General features: G+C 44.3%; 1 protein-coding gene across 1 annotated transcript in view; it reads right to left on the bottom strand.

Moving 5' to 3' along the window:
• The window catches only part of C3_1H1orf94 (chromosome 3_1 C1orf94 homolog), a 623539-nt gene that overhangs the window by 340743 nt on the left and 263028 nt on the right, over positions 1-19768 (bottom strand). The window lies entirely within an intron of this gene.

The raw sequence follows: 19768 nt of genomic DNA, 5'->3' as shown, positions 1-19768 counted from the left end.
ACATGTATTGTTAGTAACTTGGATTTATTGTTTCAATGTAGGGAGTTTTTTCAGCAATGAAATATTCTGTCCTGATGATGGTCTTCATGACGACTGCATATTAGACCGAAACGTCGACACCTCTATCATCTCCAGAAACGTTGCGTTGTCACCAACATACGACGATTGTCTATTGATTAATTTGGTTGTCTGTCATAATTACCAGGAGTTGATGTTTTAGTTGTGAACTGATGAGTAGATGTTATTTATACCTCTGTTCATAGCTGTTGCTTGAATGGATTTCTTTGAATTCGTCTCCCCAGATGTACATTTGTTGTTCCATCACTAAATACAATTTTTTCTGAATATTATTCACTTCCTCCGTGTGTTCTCGCTTCCTTCCTTTGATTTATTCCAGCTTAATACGAAGTGTGATATATTGTGGATACACTTGAGAGTGTTAGATGTGTACGACTCACAAATGGGGAAACAGTAATTTTTCCAGCCTCATCTAACCTCTTTCTAGAATCAATTAAACACTTGTATGCCAGGGAGTGGTCCTTGTACCACAAACATTTGAGGTGGATGATGGTTCACCTTATCATGACATTCCATTGAGGACAATCCCAACCTTAAAGACAACATAAAATAAAGAATGAAGCAAAACACCGAGTTAAGAAAATCCTAAAACAACGTGAAGATCACGGTGTGATTGAAAGTTGCACCTCTTCAATGAATAATCCTCTGTTTCCTGTAGTGAAACCAGATCAATCATATTACAGACACCTAAACTCAGCTACTCGCACACTTGCAGTACAAAATGCACTGAGTGCCACGCTAATGAATAACATTGTGCAGAAGAAATACAAAACAAGAGTAGACATCTCAAATGGATTTTTCTGCCAAAATATTGTGCCTGGAAACAGCTATCTGAAAGCCTTCATATTGCTCGGCTCTCAGAATCAATTTGGCTATTTACCACAAGGGTATAAGAATAGCCCTGGGGTGTTTTCAGCCAGAGATACAGAACTACTTGAACATTTTGATGATAAGGCATTATCCTATATAGATGACATATTGACATATACCTAACGGACGATGACCTGATGAAACACTAGACTAGAGTTGACTGCATAACCCTAGGTTTTGCTCACATGGACTATAGATTAAATTTTTTTACATCAAAAATCGCCACCTCAGTGTCCTATTTTTGGGATACAAGCTGTAAAGTGAGGTCAAGAGCCTGGAGACCCATTTTTTAAATGTTACATTGCAGATAACAGAGAACAGGTAAAACCATTCTACGATCTCATTCGTCCAGACTTTTCAAGAACACATGGGACACAAGAACACTTGGAAATTTTACGTTCAGTCCAAGCTAACATGATAGCTTGTATACATTTTCACACATTTGTAAACATAACAAACCTGGTGATCGTGTAATCGTAGGAACATGAGGATGCACATATGTCATGTTCAATGAAGGTGACACTGTACAGAATTTATATAAATCACATCTTTATACCAATGCAGAAATGCACTTTGCACCCATTGAAAAAATAATGACAGCAGTTCAGACTGCTGTAGTGAGAGGGTGTGCCCTGGCTCAAGGGTGATGAATTATTGTCCTGACCCTGGTAGAGACCTTAGAGGCGGTTACCAGAGCAAGCGTTCTGAATGCTTGAGCACTACATCCAAGATGCAACCAATTGGCAAATTCCCTCACTGCAACAGATGTAGACCACAGATTTAACCTTACACTACACACACAAGCATTTCTCCAGTACCCACAAGAATATCCTCTGCCTAATTAAATCATGCCTCTAGATCACTATGATTACAACATTTACACTGATTGTTCTGCTCAGCCTGCTGTAGGGACAAAACACCAATATTCAGCCGCATGCGCAGTCGTAAAAGGCTGTATGCATGATGGATCTTTCCATCCTGAAAAAACCTGCACGCAAGCCACTAGGTGGCTGGCAGAACTAAAGGCTCTGGTACTGGCACTACATAATAAGGATGCTGGATTCCCCACACTTAGTGGCCGATTATGATCGCGGTGAATCTGCATCCTCTGGGCCGGCGGAAGCCACCGCCGGCCCAAAGGATGCGGATTGACCGCGGCGGACACAGAAAAGACCCCCCGCCAGATTAGGATGGCTGGGGGGTCATTTTTCCACCTGCCGCCGGAAGGCGACCGCGGCGGAAAAGCTCTAATATGGTGGCGGTGCCTATCAGACATCGCCAGCCAAATTAGGATGCCGGTGGAGACATGCTTTTCCACGGCGGGTTTTCCGTAGAAAAGCATGTGTAGTTTGAGTATGGGGGCCAGTTGCAGGCCCCCAGGGGTGTTGGGGGGTGGTGGGTGCACATGGGCCTTTGCATGCTCGAAGCAGCAGGCACCACGCGGTGCCTGCCACTTCATGCATGCAAAGGAAAACATGCACATTTAACCTGCGGCGGGTGCTGCTTGAAGCAGCATCCGCCGCAATGCTAAATATAGGGGATGTGACCGCCAGGGTGGCGGTCACATCCTAATTCCGAGGGAGGGAACGGCGCAGCCCCTGCGGACGGTCCCTCCACCTTGGGGGTGGCGGACAGACGCTGGTCCGTCCGCCATCCTAATCGGGCCCTTATTGTGTGGGAATTGTATTATTGTGTACAGTCATATAACAAATATCTTCATTTGGGAAGGGTCGCTTCCTTTGGGGGCCAAAATATTTTTCAGACTTTTCTGCCCCCCCTGGGGCAGATCGGCCGTTTTTTTGGCCGATCTGCACCCAGGGGGGGTAGAAAAGCCCACTAGACACCAGGGATTTGATTGTAATTGTAAAGGAAGCGACCCCTTGGGGAAGGGTCCCTTCCTAGTGGCCCATATTTTTTTTGAGACTTTTCTGCCCCCCCTGGGGGCAGATCGGCCGTTTTTTGGGCCGCATCTGGACCCAAGGGGTGCAGAAAAGCCCACTAGACACCTGGGATTTAATTATATTTATAAAGGAAGCGACCCCTTGGGCAAGGGTCGCTTCCTTAGGGGGACAAATTATTTTTCAGACTTTTCTGCCCCTCACCCCCTGGGGCAGATCGGCCGTTTTTTTGGCCGATCTGCACTCAGGGGGGACAGAAAAGCCCACTAGACACCAGGGATTTGATTATAATTATAAAGGAAGCGACCCCTTGGGGAAGGGTCGCTTCCTAGTGGCCAATAATTTTTTTTAGACTTGTCTGCCCCCCCCTGGGGGCAGATCAGCCGTTTTTTGGGCCGCATCTGGACCCAGGGGGGGCAGAGAAGCCCACTAGACACCAGGGATTTTATTATATTTATAAAGGAAGCGACCCCTTGGGCAAGGGGCAATATAAATATTGTAGACTGTTCTGCCCCCCCTGGGGGAAGATCGGCTGTTTATTTTACCATTTCTGGACCCGGGGGGGATAGAAAAGCCCACTAGACTCCAGGGATTGCTTTTTTTCATAGGGAGCGACCCCTTGGCCAAGGGTTGCTTCCTTGGGCCCATTTGTTTTCAAAAGTATGTTCTGTTGTGTCTTTATTTGGCCTCTCTGCCCTCCGTAGGGTTGCTTCCAGGGGGCCCACGTTTATAATGATTTATATTCTGCCCCCCATGGGGACAGACACCCCATTTGTGACATACCCTGTGACATTTCCTGTTGTAATGTGTGTTGTGTTTGTTTCTTCTAATGTGTATTGTTTTATTTTCTCTTTAGATTGTTGCAGTGTGCGGTTCCGATACTGGTGGTTCTGTGGTTCTGCTGTTTCTGTAGTTGCATGTGTTTGGTAAGAGACCTCTTTTTTGTTCAATTGTAATGTAATTGTTTATTTTGCAAAGTGTGTAGTAATACGAGTATGTTTTTTTTTTTTTTTGTGATTGTAAAACATGTTTTGCATTTGTTTTTGATGTGTACTTCTGTAGATGTAGTTTTTTTTCTTCTTTCTAGTGGGATATCGTTGCCTATTTGCTGTGTCTTTGCAGAGTAGGTGCTGGTGAGTGTAGTTGTCTCTTGTAAGTGAATTGTATATTTTTTTAAATATAGATATTTGTGATAAAGGCTTACATTTTTTAACTTACTTTGCACAATGTTGGGGTTGTTGAGTTGTTTGTGCAGACTCCTTTATTTGTAAGGATAAAGGCTAGCCGCCGGATTACTGCTCAGCAAGTTGTTGGAATGCTTTTTGATTCTTCCTCTGACCATGGTCCAGAGACTGACTCTGATTCTGAGCCAGAGGTGGGAGGTGAAGATTCAGGTAGTGAGTTTTCTCTACACATGGCGTCATCTGATGATGAAGACACTTTTGGTGTGGATGAAGTGCCTGTGGTTGCGCAGGACATTGCTGTGCCAATAGTGCGGCAAGAGACATCTGGGCTGCAGCCTGGGGCTGCTAAACTTCCAGTTGGTGTAGTGAGACAAGAAGCAGCTGGGCGGCAGCCTGCGGCTGCAAGACTTGACGTTGAAAGTTCTGACCTCTGGGTTGCACCAGGCATGGTGCAGCCGGCATTGCCTGAATTTACTGGTGTTCCAGGGTGTAGGGTGAACACTGAAAACTTTTTGCCTATTGATTTTTTCAAATTGTTTATGGATGATGTGTTTTTGGCAGAGATTGTAGAGCAAACCAATTTGTGTGCTGAACATTTTTTGAGGGTAAACAGTGCCAGCCTTAAGCCCCACGCTAGAGCTACCCGGTGGACTCCCACAAATTTGGAGGAGATGAAAAAGTTTTTGGGTTTAACTTTTTTGATGGGCTTGCTTAGGAAACCATCAATGGCTTCATATTGGTCTACTAGTCCCTTGATGGCAACAGCTATATTTCCGGCAGTCATGAGTCGTGATAGGTATTTGCTTCTGCTAGGATGATGCATTTTGTTGACAATAGTTCTGCTTTGGCACGAGATCACCCTGATTGTGACCGTCTTTTCAAGATTCGGCCTGTCATTGATCAATTTTGTTGATCGATTTCCTGAGATCTTTTATCCTGGGAAAGAAATTTCAGTGGATGAGCCTTTGCTGTTGTTCAAGGGCTGCTTGGTTTTTCGGCAATACATTCCTAGTAAGAGGGCACGCTATGGAATTAAGCTTTATATGCTGTGTGACAGTGAGACTGGATATGTCTCTAATTTCAGGGTGTACGCTGGTAAGGAATCCAGGACTAACCCCCCTGGTTGTCCGTCGACTTTTGGAGTAACTGAGAAAATTGTGTGGGAACTTGGTCGTGGATTTTTTAACAAAGGCTATCATTTGTATGTCGATAACTTCTACACTGGTGTGCGGTTGTTCAGGGAATTGACCAAAGTGGACACTGTTGCTTGTGGCACAATCCGCTCAAACCGTAGAGGTTTCCCAAAAGAACTTGTTTGTTGAAAGCTTGCTCGGGGACAGTGCAGTGCATTGCGTTGTGAGGAGCTTCTAGCTGTGAAGTTTTCAGACAGGAGAGATGTCTACATGTTGACTTCCATACATGATGAAAGCACTGAACCGGTGACTGTTTGGGGTCAGGTTGCAGAAGCGCGCAAACCTGTGTGCATAATGGACTACATTAAGTACATGGGTGGTGTTGACAGAGTAGATCAGAGGTTGGAACCGTATGCTGCTCTTCGTAAGGCTTACATTTGGTACAAGAAGTTGGCTATCCATCTTTCCACTTGGCAACCTTTAATGCTTTTGTTGTGTTCGAGAAATCTTGTCCCCAGTCAAAGATGACTTTTGTAAAGTTTCAGGAGTCTGTAATAGGCAGCCTTGGTTTAGTGGAACACGCAAATGTTCCTAGAGTTGGAGTGGTGGAGGATGTTGCCAGATTGAAAGATCGCCACTTTCCTGATCAAAGTCCTCCTACAACCTCAAAAGACTTTCCCAGTCTGAGATGTAGAGTCTGTTGGCGAAGAGGTTTGCGAAAGGAGGTTCGTATGTACTGCCCCGACCGCCCTTCAAACCCCGGGCTATGTGTACCTGCTTGTTTTAGCTTGTACCACACGCAAAAGAATTTTTGGGAACATCCATGAGTGGTAAAGTGAACTGGTTGGTCTTTATTCTTGAAAAATTATTGTTCAGTTTCAAAGTTGGCATTTGTGTAGTCTTTTTAGATTTAGTTGTTGTGTTAGTAGATATGCATCAATTTGCAATTTGTTTTCGTTTTTTCTTTTATTTAAAAAAAAAACTAAAGTATGATGTTGGTTTTCGTGTAGTGTCCATTGTCTGTAGGTGTGCATGGTTTGGCGCTTGGCTGCCGGTGTCTGTGGACTGGTGCTTGTCTGGCGGTGTCTGTGGACTGGTGCTTGGCTGGCGGTGTGCGTGGTCTGGTGTTTGGTTTTCGGTGTGCGTACTCTTGCGCTTGCCTGGTGTTGTGTTTGGATTTGTCCTTGGCTGGTGGTGTGTGTGGAGTGGCGCTTGGCTGGTGGTGTGCGTGGAGTGATACTTAGCTGTCTGTGCACGGAGTGGTGCTTGGCTGGCGGTGTGTGTGGAGTGGCGCTTGGCTGGATGGTGTGCGTGGAGTGGTACTTGGCTGTCTGTGCACGGAGTGGTGCTTGGCTGGCGGTGTGTGTGGAGTGGCGCTTGGCTGGATGGTGTGCGTGGAGTGGTACTTGGCTGTCTGTGCACAGAGTGGCGCTTAGCTGGTGGTGTGTGTGGAGTGGTGCTTGGCTGGATGGTGTATGTGGAGTGGTACTTGGCTGTCTCTGCACAGAGTGGTGCTTGGCTGGCGGTGTGTGTGGAGTGGCGCATGGCTGGATGGTGTGCATGGAGTGGTACTTGGCTGTCTGTGCACGGAGTGGTGCTTGGCTGGTGGTGTGTGTGGAGTGGCGCTTGGCTGGTGGTGTGTGTGGAGTGGTACTTGGCTGTCTGTGCACGGAGTGGTGCTTGGCTGGCGGTGTGTGTGGAGTGGTGCTTGGCTGGATGGTGTGCGTGGAGTGGTACTTGGCTGTCTATGCACGGAGTGGTGCTTGGCTGGTGGTGTGTGTGGAGTGGTGCTTGGCTGGATGGTGTGCGTGGAGTGGTACTTGGCTGTCTGTGCACGGAGTGGTGCTTGGCTGGTGGTGTGTGTGGAGTGGCGCTTGGCTGGTGGTGTGTGTGGAGTGGCGCTTGGCTGGATTGTGTGCGTGGAGTGGTACTTGGATGTCTGTGCACGGAGTGGTGCTTGGCTGGCGGTGTGTGTGGAGTGGCGCTTGGCTTACTGTGTGCGTGGAGTGATGCTTGGCTGGTGGTGTGTGTGGAGTGGTACTTGGCTGTCGGTGCGCGCTGAGTGGTGTTTGGCTGGCGGTGTGCATGGTCTGGTGCTTGGATGGTGGTGTGGGTGGACTGGCGCTTGGCTGGCGGTGTGTGAGTAGTTACTTTCCGTTGGTCACTACACACACTGCTAGTTGAGTGACACTCCACGCAGTCCATCATTTTGTGTAGTTGCAGTGTCCGAAATGTGGGCGTGTGAAAGTGATGGGCCCTTGAATGGCGCTGTCTGCTGGTGTGAGTGTTGTAATGTGATGGGTCCGCGGCTGGCGGTGTGAGTGTTTTGTATGTGTCACACGTACGAAAGGTGTATGAATGGCCTGTAAAAGGTTGGTGCCTTGACGTGGCTTTACAGCTCAAGAGCTGTGAGTGAGTGGTTCAGTTTATCATACTTTTAATTATACACAGTGTATTTGATTTTTGTGAAATTACTTGCGAATACAATTGTATGTACTGAATCATCGCTCACCCTCATGCCAAATCCAACCAGTATGTGTGTGTGCTTGCGGATTAGATGGCTGTGCAGTAATATTTGTATTTTTTCTCTTTCTGAAGTAGGGTGTACCTTGTCCCTTATTGTGAATGTTGTAATGTGTTGCTTTTCCTTCCAGATGGTGTCAATGGTCTGTTGTGTATCAGGTATGAAAGGTGCGTGAATGGCCTGTAAAACGGTTGGTGCCTTGTCGTGGCTTTTTAGCTCTCGAGTTGCTAGTCACTGGTTCGGTTTTCATGCATTTATTTATTGACAGAGCATTTCATTTTGTTGAAATATCTTGTTAATAAAATTTTATGTACTGAACCATCACTCGCCCTCGTGCCAAATCCAACCTGTATGTGTGTGTCTTTGAGGAATAGATAGCCGTGCTTGAATGTTTGACTTTTGAGTAACTCTGTTAAGGTGTACATTATAGCTATAAATAACTTACTAAATTTAGATATTATTGTTAAACCATGGGAGTATATGGTCATGTCTTTCTGGTGAATTCTATTGTTTTTTTTATCCACAATCTCCTGTAAACTTGAAATTGTCTGTCACAATTTCCATGCAATATTGTCACAAGAAACCCACACTCTCAAATTGAAAACTTAATTCATTCAAAACAATTTGGTTTTGCAAGGGGGTTCCCATGAGTTTTTGGCCCGGGGATTGGCGGGCATCTTTGGAAACTACCAAACCCAAACAGTTCTGAAAACTAGACACCTGGGGGAGTCCAGGGAGGTATGGCATGCGTGGGTCCCCCAATGTTTTCCTACCCAGAAATCCCTGCAAACCTTACATTTAGGTTAAAAAAAACACTTTTCCATATATTTTTACGTGGGATCTCCGTGCCGGCACAAATGTCCTACCACCCAGCGTTCCCCTTGATCTTCCGAGTAAAATGATACCTCACTTGTTTGGGTGGGCGAAAGGCCTGTGACTAAGGTGAAGTGCTTAATTTATCAATCCTAAATACTACAATTTTTAAAAATTAATTTTTAACCTGTTCTGCTTTGGGGCACCCACACAAGTGAGGTATCATTTTACTCGGGAGAACAAGGGGAACGCTGGGTGGTAGGACATTTTTGCCGGCACGGAGATCCCAAGCCAAAAAGTTTGGAAAAGTGATTTTTTACCTAATTTTAAGGTTGGCAAGGAATTCTGGGTAGGAAGACATTGGGGGACTCACACATGCCATACCTCCCTGGACTCCCCCGGGTGTCTAGTGTTCAGAACTGTTTGGGTTTGGTAGTTTCCAAAGATGGCCGCCGAGCCCCGGGCAAAAAACTCAGGTGCCCTCCAAAAAATCAAGGTAGTTTTGCTATAGGTTATTTTAAATTCTCCACCGTACGATTTGAACCTTTTCCTGTTGCAGCCACTATGCCTACCCAGGCAAGTGAGGTACCATTTTTTCGGGAGGCCTGGGGAAACGCTGGGTGGGTAGAAATTTGTTGATCCAAGCAGATTCCAGAACTTTCCACTACAGAAACGTGAGGAAGATGCGTTTTGTTTGTCAATTTTTTAGCTTTGCAAGGGATTCTGGGTAACAGAACCTGGTGGTAGGCAGTCGAGTCTCCCCATCATGAATTCCCCTGGGTGTCTAGTTTTCAAAAATGTATAGGTCTGCTAGGTTTCCCTAGGTGCCGGCAGATCAAAGGTACAAAAACAAAAGGTAGGCTCTTTGCCAAAAAAGGGCACGATTTCACTGCGAAATTGCAGTGCGACCATGTTGCGTTTTGCGCTGTTTCCTGTCGCAGCCACTAGGCAGACCCAGGCAAGTGAGGTACCATTTTTTTCGGGAGACCTGAGGGAACGCTGGGTGGTTGGAAATTTGTTGATCCAAGCAGATTCCAGAACTTTGCACCACAGAAATGGGAGGAAAATGCGTTTTTTTTGCAATTTTTTTAGCTTTGCAAGGGATTCTGGGTAACAGAACCTGGTGGTAGGCAGTCGAGTCACCCCATCATGAATTCCACTGCGTGTCTAGTTTTCAAAAATGTATAAGTTTGCAAGGTTTCCCTAGGTGCCGGCAGAGCTAGGGTTCAAAAACAAAAGGTAGGCTCTTTGCCAAAAAAGGGCACAATTTCACTGCGAAATTGAGGTGCAACCACGTTGCGTTTTGCGCTGTTTCCTGTCACAGCGACTAGGCAGACCCAGGCAAGTGAGGTACCATTTTTTTCAGGAGATCCGGGGGAACGCTGCGTGGGTAGAAATCTGTTGATCCACGCAGATTCCAGAACTTTCCACCACAGAAATGTGAGGGAAATGCGTTTTGCTTGTCAATTTCTTAGCTTTGCAAGGGATTCTGGGTAACAGAACCTGATGGTAGGCAGTCGAGTCACCCCATCCTGAATTCCCCTGGGTGTCTAGTTTTCAAAAATGTATAGGTTTACTAGGTTTCCCTAGGTGCCAGCAGAGCTAGGGTTCAAAAACTAAAGGTAGGCTCTTTGCCAAAAAAGGGCACAATTTCACTGCGAAATTGAGGTGCGACCACGTTGCGTTTTGCCCTATTTCCTGTTGCAGCCACTAGGCAGACCCAGGCAAGTGTGGTACCATTTTTTTTGGGAGACCCGGGGGAACGCTGGGTGGGTGGAAATTTGTTGATCCACGCAGATTCCAGAACTTTCCACCACAGAAACGTGAGGGAAATGCGTTTTTTGTCAATTTCTTAGATTTGCAAGGGATTCTGAGTAACAGAACCTGGTGGTAGGCAGTCGCGTCACCCCATCCTGAATTCCCCTGGGTGTCTAGTTTTCAAAAATGTATAGGTTTGCTAGGTTTCCCTAGGTGCCGGTAGAGCTAAGGTTCAAAAACAAAAGGTAGGCTCTTTGCCAAAAAAGGGCACAATTTCACTGCAAAATTGTGGTGCGACCACGTTGCGTTTTGCACTGTTTCCTGTCGCAGCCACTAGGCAGACCCAGGCAAGTGAGGTACCATTTTTTTTGGGAGACCCGGGGGAACGCTGGGTGGGTGGAAATTTGTTGATTCACGCAGATTCCAGAACTTTCCACCACAGAATTGTGAGGAAAATGCGTTTTTTTGTCAATTTCTTAAATTTGCAAGGGATTCTGGGTAACAGAACCTGGTGGTAGGCAGTCGAGTCACCCCATCCTGAATTCCACTGGGTGTCTAGTTTTCAGAAATGTATAGGTTTGCTAGGTTTCCCTAGGTGCCGGCAGAGCTAGGGTTAAAAAACAAAAGGTAGGCTCTTTGACAAAAAAGGGCACATTTTCACGGAAAAATTGCGGTGCGACCACGTTGCGTTTTGCGCTGTTTCCTTTCGCAGGCACTAGGCAGACCCAGGCAAGTGAGGTACCATTTTTTTCAGGAGACCCAGGGGAACGCTGGGTGCTTGGAAATTTGTTGATCCACGCAGATTCCAGAACTTTCCACCACAGAAATGTGAGGAAAATGCAATTTGTTTGTCAATTTCTTAGCTTTGCAAGGGATTCTGGGTAACAGAACCTGGTGGGAGGCAGTCGAGTCACCCCATCCTAAATTTCCCTGGGTGTCTAGTTTTCAAAAATGTATAGGTTTGCTAGGTTTCCCTAGGTGCCGGCAGAGCTAGGGTTAAAAAAAAAAAGGTATGCTCTTTGCCAAAAAAGAGCATTTTTTCACTGCAAAATTGCGGTGCGACCATGTTGCGTTTTGCGCAATTTCCTGTCGCAGGCACTAGGCAGACCCAGGCAAATGAGGTACCATTTTTTTCGGGAAACCCAAGGGAACGCTGGGTGGGTGGAAATTTGTTGATCCACGCAGATTCCAGAACTTTCCACCACAGGAATGTGAGGAAAATGCGTTTATTTTGTCAATTTCTTAGCTTTGCAAGGGATTCTGGGTAACAGAACCTGGTGGTAGGCAGTCGAGTCCCCCCATCTTGAATTTCCCAGGGTGTCTACTTTTTAAAAATTTATAAGTTTGCTAGGTTTCCCTAGGTGCCGGCAGAGCTAGGGTGCAAAAACTACAGCTAGGCACTTTGCCATAAAAGGGTCAATTTTTAACTGCAAAATTGAGGTGTGACCACGTTGCATTTTGCGCCATTTCCTGTCGCAGGCACAAGGCCGACCCACACAAGTGAGGTACCGTTTTTATCGGGAGACTTAGGGTAATTTAGATTTGTATATCATCTGTTATTACCAATTGAGTTTTTATGCATTTCTCCCTTCCCAATGAAAGACATTGTGTAAAAAAAAATCTTTTTAAAAAATGACCAATAATTCTCATGCTAGTATGAGTATCCCCCATTTTGAAAATATGCTAATATATACTGTTTCTAAACTCTATAATTTGTACCCAATTCAGAAATATATAGGTGTCTTTCATACAGATTTTTCCCATGTATACATTTTCCAAGAATAAGTGCTCTATACCCAGTAAATAATAAAATACCATTGAAAGTTGATGCTCAGTTTTTGGCTTTGGGTTCAATGGGTTCTTGGTGAAACTAGAAGTCCTATATATCCCCACAGCCAGGAAGGTCACACAGATGTAACGGCGTATTGCTTTCAAAGAGCTGTCAAAATTACAAGGAGTTATAGGTGAAAAGGTTGAGACAAAAGGCTGTTTTTTTCAACAAATTTTTAATTATTCCAATATTTAACTGTTAGTTTCTATAAAGAAACCTTCATGGATTTAGACAAATGACCCCTTTCTGAATTCAGAATTTTGTCTACTGTTTGAAAATGTATAGCTTTACAGGATCCATTATTGCTTTCAAACTCATTTCTACCATTAACTGGAAGGAGGTTGAAAGCTCTAAAAATAGCAAAAATAGGCTATGTCCCAGAAAAATGCCAAAACTGTGTGAAAATGTTGGTTCTCTGACAAAAGACTGTCATTCCCTAAAAGCTGAGAAAATGGAGATTTCAGCCCCACAAACCTTTTTTTGATAACATTTGCAGGGAAAAACCCAGAGGCTTTCATTTGCAGCCCGTTTTTCCCATTTTTCTGAAAAAAACTAAAATGTCACTATATTTTGGATAATTTCTGGGAACCCTCCAAGGGAATCCACAAACCCTGGGCACCTTTAGAATCCACATGATGTTGGAAGAAAAGTACGCAAATTTGGCGTGGATACCTTATGTGGTCAAAAAGTTACAGGGGCCTAAGCGCGCACTACCCCAAATCGCCAAAAAAAGGCTTGGCACAGGACGGGAAAAGGCCTAGCAGCAAAGGGGTTAAGACGAAAAGAACCTACCTTTGGATTACAATTGCATTACGTTTCCTAATCCTTTGGATTGGTTTTTTGACTGTGTTATTCCTTCTCCTGAATGGACATTTTGTCCCAGAACACTCTGCAGTACACATAGTAAATAGGGTTCTGAAGCCACACACATCCTCACATCGTGAACAGAGAGACTTGTACTTGGTGGGCATTCCAGCTGTTCCAATTCTGAATGGGATTATATGGGACAAGGTATTGTTTGTTGTGTATGGTCACACTGAACTCTTGCAAATTCTGAAGTTGTTTCAAATTTCCATAAATGACATTATCACCCCTACTACTATTCCTGATGATTGGGACATTGAGACTGTCTATGAAATGTTAGAAGATCTAGAACATTCCACCGTGTTTTGTTTTGTTTCGATGAGTTATATGATGGCACAGCTAATTTTGATGAGGTGCTCTGTTTTTAGCATTTCTCACCCAAGTCTAGTACACCTTGTTAAGTATTTAACTTTAACCTGTATATTCTTGTTCTGGATACATTGGAAGCAGTGACTAATAAAAACAAGTTAAAAAAAAGTATGTAACTTTATACAATGGGAACATTGCCCTATAACACCAAGGGATCATTCAAAAGCATTCACACAGACGTTTGACTATTTTTCTGGTTATGACACGTCTAATCCAGCCTCATTTTATCATATGCTTGCACCATCACTTACAAAGAAAAATATGTTAACTGATACCAAGCTGATTTACTCTGCTTCTTTGCTATCTCAGCTCTCTGTACAAGGTTTTGACTTCTGTAGGGATACACAGATGTAAAATCTATCTGGGGACCAAAGATTGGCAGGTTCAGGCAACAGAGGCTTTATTTAGGGCCTGCATAATAGCACTACGCATGATTTTCTTAAACAAAACTGTGCAACAAACTATGGGGCATATTATCAAGAAACAGAGTTAAGATTAACACCGCAAACTGCCGCTAATGCGGCAATAATGGGCTTGATAATATGCCCTTGTGAATTCCCATAGAAACCCATGTTCTGGTGTGAACATTGGCTTCTATTGGAATTCTCTACGGCATATTATCAAGTTCATTATCGTCGCTTTAGAAGCGGTTTCCTGACACTAAAGTGGCGATAAACTTAGCTCAGTTCTTGATAATATGCCCGTATGTGTCTTGGCTTAGCCATGATATGTTATGTTATTCGATTTTTGTAGAGCGCACGGGCACCCGAAGGTTTCATGGCGCTAGAGAAGCAAAAGATGGTAAACAGTGATTTAATCGTGCACTTGCTTGAACAACCAGGTGTTCAATGCACCCCTGAATTCCATTAGATCAGTGCAACTCCGGAGGGACAAGGGGAACAGGTTCCAGATCTTTGGGGCCAGGTAAGCAAATCGGCAGCCGCCAATGCGTTTCTTTTTGAAGAGTGGCAAGGTAAGGAAGGACAGATGGGCAGAACGGAGATTGCGTGTCGGTTCATGTTTGTTTATGAGATGATTAATAAACTTAGGGCTTTTACCATGAAGAGCCTTGAAGGCCAGAGAGCCTACTTTGAAGGTTACCCGTTGGGCTATAGGCAGCCAGTGAAGAGTGGCTAACAATGGTTTCGCCGAACTCCTGCCGTTACATTTAAATATGAGTCTGGCCACCTGATGTTGCACAATCTGCAGGCGTTTAGAAAGAGCCAGGGGAAGGCCTAAATAAATAGAGTTGGAGAAATCTAAACGGGAAAGGACTAAGGCTATTACCACCTGAATGAGGGCAGAGTGCGTGAGAAAATGAGCGATTTTCTTAATCTTCCGTAGCTGAAAAAAGCATGAAGATATCACTGTTCCCACCTGACTTTTCAGTGATAGATCGGAATTAATAGTGATCCCGATACATTTTACCGAAGAGGAGGGAGACGGAGAAGAACCCATTGAAGGCGGCCAAAAATGAGGGCCCCAGCTGGTTGCACTTTTGCCCGGGAGTACCAGCTCAGTCTTTCCAGGATGGAGTTTTAAATGGTTCATCTCCATCCACCCTTGAATATGCAGCATAGTGGCCTGAAATTCCTCAATAGAATCTGTGGAGTTTAATGAGAATATTAGCTGCAGGTCGTCCGCATAATTATAGATTGTGACCTTCCTGTTTTTTAAGGAGTGCAACAGCGGTTTAAGGTATAGATTAAACAGGAGGGGGGATAATGATGAGCCCTGCGGAACGCCGCAGGTAGTGGCAAGTTTGGGCGCTGTTAAGATCTCGAGCTTGACTGCCTGGGATCGGTCGTTCAGAAAGGACTTAACCCATCCGAGGGCCGCGCCTCGTAGGCTGGCCTATTCGACACGGTGCAACAAGATGGTATGATCCACCGTGTCGAACGCTGCGGACAAGTCCAGGAGTACCAAGGCCTGATGTATGCCCTTATCGGCATTAGCTCTCAAAGTGTCAAGGACCGCTAGGATCGCCGTCTCGGTAAAGGCTTTGAATATTTATTTATTTATTATTTATTTATTGCAACACTTATAGAGTGCGAACGAAGGCCCTTGGGCATCTCGGCGCTAGGATATCTGCCATATTCAGCCATCGAGGGGAAGGAGGAGATCACTGATTAAAAAGCCAGGTCTTGAGTTGTTTTCGGAAAGACCAAAGAGACGGGCTAATTTTGATGGCATGTGGCAGGGTGTTCCAGAGTTTTGGTGCGGACACGAGGAATCTTCTGTCACCCCATGACACAAGTTTGGTACGAGATACCACTAACTCGTGTAGATTGGAGGATCGTAACGATCTGGAGGGGCGATAGGGAGTAAGATTTTGGATAAGAAAGGCTGGTCCCTGGTTATGCAAGGCTTTGTAGACTATGCAGAGGGTCTTAAATTTTATTCTGTTCCTGATGGAAAGCCAGTGGAGTTCTCTGATGGTTCCTGACACTGAATGAAATTTGGGGACACCTCCCAAAAGCCTGGCAGCTGCATTTTGGATAACTTGCATTTTGTTAAGAACTCTTTCTTGTGCGTTCAGAAATAGTGCATTGCAGTAATCCAAGGTGGACAGTACCAGGGACGTTATCAGAGTTTTACCTGCTGTAGCCGGAAGGAAGGGGAGAATTTTTTTTATAAGACGTAACTTGTGAAAAGCAGAGGAGGTAATCTGATTAGCATGCGGGAGAAAAGTGAGACGATCATCGAACATGACTCCCAGATTCCTCACCCTGCTCACGGGTGCAGGAGGGGGGCCCAATGACAGCGGCCACCAGCGGGAGGACCATTCCGGGGTCAAATTTCCGAAGATAACTACTTCGGACTTGTCAGAATTCAATTTCAGGCAATTGGAGGCCATCCAGTTCCCTATGGCTTGCATGCCCAAATTGAATTCATCTGCTAATATTTGGCAGTCATTCTGATGGCAAGGACCAGCTGGGTATCGTCAGCGTAAGATGTGAGGCTCATCCCGTGGGCTAGGGAATACACCATGGGTTCCCATTCTTACAGGATTTGACAACTGGCAGCAGTTAACACCTTATGATGAAGACAGTCTAGTGTGGAGTGGGGTGAACTAAATTGTTATATAGTGCAATGTCATGTTTCATAGAGTGTAGCAGTGTCTTGCAGAGCAGAGTTGGATAGAGTGAAGTATAGTGTGGTGGAGTGTAGTGTTGTAAGGTGCCATAGACTGGCATAAAGTGTTGTGTAGTGGAGTACAGTGGAGTGAAGTCCCATTGGGTGGAGGAGAGTGTTGTAGAGCATAGTGGCATAGAGTGTTGTACAGTGGACTGTTGGAGCATACAGTAAAGTGTTGAAGAGTGGAGTGGTGTGTCGTAGAGAGGAGTGGAACGTTTTTCTCCAGGCACAATTAGGTAATGTTTCCCTCAGAGGTTCACATATTACTGTCCTACCATTGGGTTTCTTTTATAGACCTCCTGCGCATTTGATAACAGAGGGCTACTTACAGCAAAAGGGGACAGATGTATGCTAATATGTATGCTAATATGGATGGCGGTGTCTACCAGACACGCCACCATGTTAACAAACCGTCTTTCCGTCCACCGGGGTGCCCCCGCCATGGTGGGGGAAATTTACATGCGGCTGGTGGATTTTGGCAGGTGGATCGCTACCGCCATATGGGTGGTGGCGATCCACCCGCTATCTTAATGACCCTCCAAGTCTTTTGTAATAGTAGCGGGGCAACAAAAAGAGAAAAAAATGCCATACTTCCAAGCTGATACGGAAAGAATAGAGGTGGTGGACTCTTTCCTCTACTTGGGGATTCTTTTTGATAAAGAACTGTAATGTGCAAAATTGATGGAAGGAAAGAAGATGGTGTTGGAGAAGGGCATGACTGCAGTAAAATCTTTTGATAGAAAATTGGGCGCCAAACCCTTATTACCGATAAAAGATATTTATCAGGCTAGAGTAAAATCAGCTGCGACTTATGGTGGCGGGGTCTGGGGTGTGGTAGTGCCAACTCCACTGCAAACCATCGAGAATACATTTTTTAATTCTGTAGTGGGTCTCCCCCCTCCTTTACAAACTGCATTCTACATACGGAATTGGGTTTGCCCTATATTTCAGATTACATACAACTAGCCCCACTCCTTTTTTGGCATTCAATTTGGCGGAGAGATACAGTGCCACTCACTCAATCAATTATAAAGAGTTGCTTAACCATGGATAAGTGGAAGAGGTCTAGGTGGCTTAGCTATGTGGAGTCAGTATTAAGGGAGATTGGTCTCCCCAAACTGTTTAAAGATCCACTGGCTTGCAAGAAGGTCTCTAACAAAATGTCACCAACTTCTTCTTGCTGATGTCTGAGTACAAGCGTAAGAAACATTATAAAGAGACACACATTGTCAGTACATACCACCTTAAACCACCATTAAGAGAGGAGGTTCCCTTACCTAGTGAATGTAAATAGTTCACTACACAGATTTATATTACTATGGTTTCATACTAATCTGATCCCTCTCATGTTAGGTTATCCGGAAAAAGCATATAATCACTCAGATTTAAGTGTGTGCATATGTGATAATTTATCACTCCAAAATGACTTGCCATAGTTCTATTCTGCAGGTTATACAAGAATGAAAGGAATGACCACCTTAAACCACTTTTAAAGAAAGGGAATTTTAATCAGTGCCAGGTGGCACTAAATTTTTTTAAATCATTATCTGACCCTTTGATTTGCTATTGAGAGGCGTCATTTTTGTGGGCCTGCATGAGGAAGAGGAAGGGGAAGGCACGTAGACCAGGGAGATTGCTAAATAACAACATAGACTTAGAATTTGAAATGATTTTAACGTTTCTAATGTAGTGATGTCTTTATTCTAGAATCATTGCTGAAATATTTTTTATCTTCAAAACAGATTTTTGTATAATTTTATGATGATGTATTTATTTATGCTTTTATGATCAATTTAACTTGATCGAATAACGAGTGAAATTGAAATTGAGTGGACTGGTATGTTGTAGAGTGTTGAAAAGTGTTGTAGAAGTGGATGGAGTAGAGTGGAGCACCGCAGAGTGTATTACAGTGTTGAACAGTGGAGTGGCATGGAGTAGACTAGAGTGCAGTGCACTAGGGTAGAGTGTAGTGGCAGTACAGTAGTGGAGTATAGTACAGTAGAGTGTAGTAGTCACTCACAGAGTAGAATTCTGTTAAGTGGGTTGGAGCGGCGCAGACAGTCTTAGAGTAGACTAAAGTGTTGGACAGTGAAACAGGGTAAAGTAGAGCACTGTGGACTCGCTTTGACTGAATTACATTTTGTACAGTGGCGTTGTAAAGAGTGGAGTATAGTGTAACAGATTGGAGGGTCATAAAATGTCATTGAGTGGAGTACAGTGTTGTTGAGTGGAGTACAATGGAGTGGCATAGAGGTGGGTAGTGCAGAGTGGCGTACACTGGAATAGCATAGAGCTGAGCAGAGAACAGCGGAGTGGTGTACAGTAGAATAGCTTGGAGTGGAGTGGTGTTGAGTGGGATAGTGTTGACTGAAGTGGGGCATAGTGGAGATACATACAGTGGAATGGCATGGAGGTGGGTAGTGCAGAGGGGTGTATACCGGAATACCTTAGAGTGGCGTAGAGAAAAGTGGAGTGGTGTACCGTAGAATAGCTTGGAGTGGAGTGGTGTAGAGTGAAGTAGGGTAGAGTGGAGATAAATACTGTGGAATAGCATAGAGTAAAGTGGCACAGAGTGGAGTAGCATATAATGGTGTGGCATTGACTGGAGTGGTGTAGAGTAGAGTGTCATAGAGTGGAATAGCTTACAGTGGACTAGTGTAAAGAGGAGTGACAGAGTGGAGTGGGGTAGAGTGGAGTGTAGAGTGTAGAATAGAGTGGAGTGGCAAACAGTGAAATAACATACAGTGGAGTGCTGTACAGGGGAGTGGTGTAGAGTGGAGTAGCATACAGTGGAAGAGAGACCAGTAGAGTAGCATACGCTAAAATAGCGCAGAGTGGAGTAGCGTAGAGTGGAGTTGTGTAAATTCAAGTGACGTAGTGTGTAGGGTGCACAGTCTAAATATAGATTCCTAAATATTGAGCTACAGAAATATCGAGTTGCAAATATCGAAGGTACAGAATATCGAGGTCAAGAATATCGTTGGAAAGAATATCGACCCTAAGGTAAGTAATATAAAAAAAAATTATATCGATGTAAGTAATATCGAAGTTAGTAATATCGATATCAAATATATCAATGTTACTAAACTAGATGTTACTAATATCGATATTTGTATTAATATGTATTTTATTATGGATTTGATATGTATGTGTTATATGTTTTTTGTTAAGTATTTTACTTGTTTTAAATTATATGTGTACTATTTTTATATATTTATAATGTTATTTTTAAGTCAATTTTATGTTTTAGTACCGGAGCAGGTTGTGGGTTTATAGGGGAATAGGGTGAGAAGTAATTTAATTATACT

This window comes from Lissotriton helveticus, chromosome 3_1 (assembly GCF_964261635.1).
Source record: "Lissotriton helveticus chromosome 3_1, aLisHel1.1, whole genome shotgun sequence".
NCBI classification, from domain to species: Eukaryota; Metazoa; Chordata; class Amphibia; order Caudata; family Salamandridae; genus Lissotriton; species Lissotriton helveticus.
This window is presented reverse-complemented; position numbering and strand designations above follow the sequence as displayed.